We start from the raw sequence: 4,847 nt of genomic DNA on the forward strand, positions 1-4,847 counted from the left end.
CGAAATCGCTCGAGTTTTGGGTCTTATTTTATGTCTTTGTGTTATATATATTTTTTATAATTATACTCATGGGCAGTCTTTAAATGAGGTCAAGTTATTAAGGTCAAAGAACATTCATTCGACGTGGTTATTGAGTTATTAGATATTTGAGCTACAAATGAAACCAATGTTTTTTAATGAATATAGTCTCTAAGTAAATCAGCTGATATAAACATTCCTCACATTGTCCTTTCACGTTTGTGTTATTTTAGCAACATGGGTTGAAGTAAGTTCTACTTATAGGCTAACCAAGCATTTAAGTTCAAAATACTCGATAATATAAAGCATATTATCCGAAATTCTTAGCATTGTCTGCCGTTGCAACGAATATCGCCAGTCAACATATTTACTCAGGAATGTAACGTTTGATTTCTGATTGGTGCGTTGAGAAGCAATAAAGGACATATTTGTATTGTGCCCTCTGTCGAGTCTCATTGTTATCCTAGTTCTTTAATTTCTTGATAAATAATAATATAATATTCTAACAGTTGTAATAGGTGTAACTAGAAGTTAAATTCATTTAATGTTGTCAAACTTAAAACACGTGTAATGTTATGTTGTATGGATACACTGGATTCGTTGTCAAAATTGTTGTAAAAGCATGAAAAATATCAATTCTTAAGTTAAAAATATCATTTTAGAAACAATTCATATGGACACTTTAACATTAGAAGGTGTAAATATTTTAATAAATTACCAAAAAAAAATTCATAACGTTAAAAATGGCCAGATTGTAGAACTCTTTATAATTGTAATAAAGTAAAATAAAAGTATGGTAAAATTATGCACCTAACGACATTAAAACTGGGATAACGACATCTTTAAGCGGTTTTTATGTAAAAGTACCATTAATATTGTAAACAAGATGGTAACATAACCACTTGGAGAGAGATGAAAATTATTAAACGTAATCTTTAAATAAAAACGAATAAATCAAGAAGGATTATTAGATTTCACGATTTCAAGTTTTTGTACATAATATACAATGTATTCATCTACCCCCCCCCCCTATTTAAATCGTAAACTTAACATAACGATATACTGAGAGATGCTGACAGTTTTATGGTTGAAGTCACGGATAATGGGGAAGACTTTAAATTAAAGTATAAACTCACGATTTATTACTAAATATAATCCAGAAAACGTTATTATTCAATAATGGAAGTTCTCAACAGTAAAACCTATAAACAATATTCATGGAAGTCCGAACGTTAAATTGTTGCTAGAATCACGAGAAATATTTCGGGAATGTTTTTGGCATCACGCGCTTTATGATGATCTCAACATATCAGTCTTTGTTCTGTGTAAAAACCATTTTATACACAATCCTGCTCTTGGAAAAAGGTTATCTAAATTACACGAAGTAGAAATCAATTCGAAACTTTAAAAATGTGAGTCCACATTACTGCAATGTACCGAATCTAGCGTATATTTTTAGTGTATTTCTTGTTTTTCAGACTTTTTTTCCAGCCGATTTCAAATTAGAGCACGTAAAGAATTTTAATGAGATCGCCATTATTAAGTTTTATTAAAGAAATATCTTACAAGTGTTAAACTATGGTAATTTCATTTATTATTTACTTTGCAGGAGAAACATTTATCACGTAAGGAACACGCGTTCAGCCATAAACTAAGTAATTACTGACATGAAAGGAAAATGAAGGCAAGGAACATATTATTTAAACTTTTTATAATATCTTCGGTTGATTTTTTATAAAATGTGTTTTAGGCTGGTTATATACCAAGAAATACCATTTTTGTGTTAGCCACACTTTTTCTTAAATAAACTTAGTCTAAAAGAGTAATCTTATAAACAGTAATTTTTATATATATATATATATATATTAATTTTTAAACTTATTCCTAGAGAATACTTTGCATAATATTAAACATTTTTTAACTTAAAGTATACTTATAGAGTTTAATGGACTCTTACGTTATTCATGAAGATGTTATATAGAAAGCTACGTACAACACAGGATATGTTCCTGAATTTATATTATGCTGTATTCTTATAGCGACACGTCCCCCGTCCCCGATGGGGCAGCGGTAAATCTGTGGACTTAGAACGCTAAAATTTAGGGTTAGCTTTATTTCCAGTGGACACAACAGATAGCTCAATGACTTTGCTTCAAAGCAAACAAACAAACAACGAACTTATACTAATTTAGTTATTGATAACGTCTTAAAATTGTCATTGTTTTTATATTGTTATTTCAGTACATTACTACTTGTAGCAATACCATATTGTATACGAACAACCGTATGCAACTGAGAAGGAAAAGCAGTTTTGTTGATAGATTCTAACAATCGTCATCCTACTTGAATGCTGAAAATCAAAGAGTTGATACAAATTATAAAAAACAATACACAAAAGGTACATTTCAAAATGTGAGGCTAACTAAAGCTCCTTAAGAGAACAGGTTTCATCTTACTTACATCAAACTCAGTCATTTATTTGAGTTGTTATTCTGGTGAATGATTGGTAAACTGGATGGTGATTTAGAAAACTCCATCTTAGAGAAAACCTTTAACATCTTAAAGACTAAAAAAAATATTGGCCAATTAAAGTAAAACTTTTGCTTGGTAAGACTTTATTTTGTATAAAATAAACCTGGGATTGAGATTGTACACGAAAGATTAAAGTACCACATAGAGAATCAAGAAGGGGAAATAAGGGATTTAATGCCTCGTTAACTTAGAATTAGTTACACTTGTGAAGAGCTTGTCGTACTGAACATACGTAAAAGATACTAGAACCTCATGCATTATGTCCAAGACGTACTACAAATCATGGTAGAGGTTTTGTTTTCCTTGTTATGCAATACAATGTGTGCAATTTTCATTAAATCCTCATGATATCAACTTCATTTAAAACTCATTTTAATCTCTCTCTTTGGTATTCCTCGCTCGACAAAAAAAAAGTCTTTGCTGCCACAGCGAAAATAATACGATTTTTCCACTGTCATTGTTTAAATTGCTTTAATAGTCCATTCCATTAAAGCATTTTCTTTGTTTAATTTGAAAGTAACTCGTAATAGCAAAGGAATTTCTGAATTAATGACGCATGTTCCAGAATCATGGAGACATTTCAATAAAACTGATCCTATGAGAATTAAACTAACGGCAGAATAACTTAAGCTAGAAAAATAAGTTAACACTGGTGATTTTGATTTCTTTAAACATCGATAGATAACAAGTTATTCTTTCTATTATATCATTATATATGTATGGAATATTTGATCTATCTTGCATTTTAATCATATTAACCTAATAAAAGCATACTTTTAGAAACATATGTTTCAGACATAAGAAGTAGGATTAGATCATATAACACCCTGTGATTTTGACCATGAAGTGCCTGTTTCAATTATACATTAAAAGAATAATGATTTATTAGATTATCTGAAGTGTTCACTGTAGCAATCACTTTCTGTTCCGGTACCCTCTAAAACATTTCAATACTAAAATAGTGTCTTGCGAAGTTAAAATTATAATTTTGTGTACTATATATATATATATAAGCGTTGTTAAAGGGAAGAACCCAATTCATAGGACTTAGTTAAGTATTTGAAAGTTTTTGCTGAATATTTTAAGCGCTCTGTTCTTTGGGGGGAATCGAAACCTGGATTACAACGTTGTAAGACCGTAAACTTACCGATGATCTACTGGGTTACGTATTTTATCACAAAACTACAGTTTACAGTTTATCAGTAAAATGTAAATCATTCAAAAACAACTAAGACTGGTCTACACACGCGACGGTTTCGTTGAGTTTGATCTTCGTAGTTTTCGATTGCGTGTTTGAACAGATTGAAGCAAAAACTTAACTGACAAGAAAGTGTACGATTTTGAGGATTTAGTAGAAGCAAAGCAAAAGTATTGTTTAGTTTAATATCAATTTTTACGTGTCATGTGACAATTGAAAACATATTCTGCGCACCTAAGCAGTCTTGAAAATACTTTGTAAATGCTTTAACTGTAAGATATTTTAATAAACCAAGTATTTGCTGTTTAGAACATGTATTTCTTCAATCACTTTACTTTCATAATCAGTTGCACTACAAACCTATTGTGATGTTGTTCAAGGCTAGAGATACGTTGGCCACAGTTTGTACTGTTACTGTTTGGGTTTAACTTTGACTCCCCGTGCTGCACAAAGAGCAGAAAGCGTATTGTTTAGCTTGACGCTTGTTACGTATTAGAATTTCAAATGATCTGAAACCGAGCTAAATGATACTTTAACTTTAGTGGTTAAATTGTACTTTGGATTTAGCAGTTAACTAAAAGCCGATATATAGTCAGTTTATGATATTTGCCAACAAGATTGATACATACAGTTTTCTTTTTTTTTAAATACAAATACGTTTTAATATACACATAACAATACAATTTATAATTATTACAAATAGTTATTACACACAATGATTTATATACAAAAGTTTCATAATTACAAGCAAGATAAAGTCTTCTTTGTAGTCTGGAACTTCTTCGATATCTTATCGAGGGTTCACGATGAGCGAGTTGATTACGAGTTGACGTAGGTATAATTCACTTCACAGGGAGCTAGCTAGCTTTGTCCTTCGTTATTCACCAACCACACACTCAGAGTTTTTTAAAGGTGACGTTAAGTAATGTTTGCGTAAAAATACTAATGTCTGATGAGAATCCACTGAAGTTAAATGATTTGTAATGTTCGAACTTTGTAAATGCTCTTGGGCACATACCTGAAGTTTTCCGATTTATAAGCGTTATAACAATCACAGTTATAGCTTCCAAAGTTTATAGCACACTGACTATAGCAAACT

The sequence above is a fragment of the Limulus polyphemus genome, unplaced genomic scaffold (assembly GCF_000517525.1).
Source record: "Limulus polyphemus unplaced genomic scaffold, Limulus_polyphemus-2.1.2 Scaffold437, whole genome shotgun sequence".
Lineage (NCBI taxonomy): Eukaryota > Metazoa > Arthropoda > Merostomata > Xiphosura > Limulidae > Limulus > Limulus polyphemus.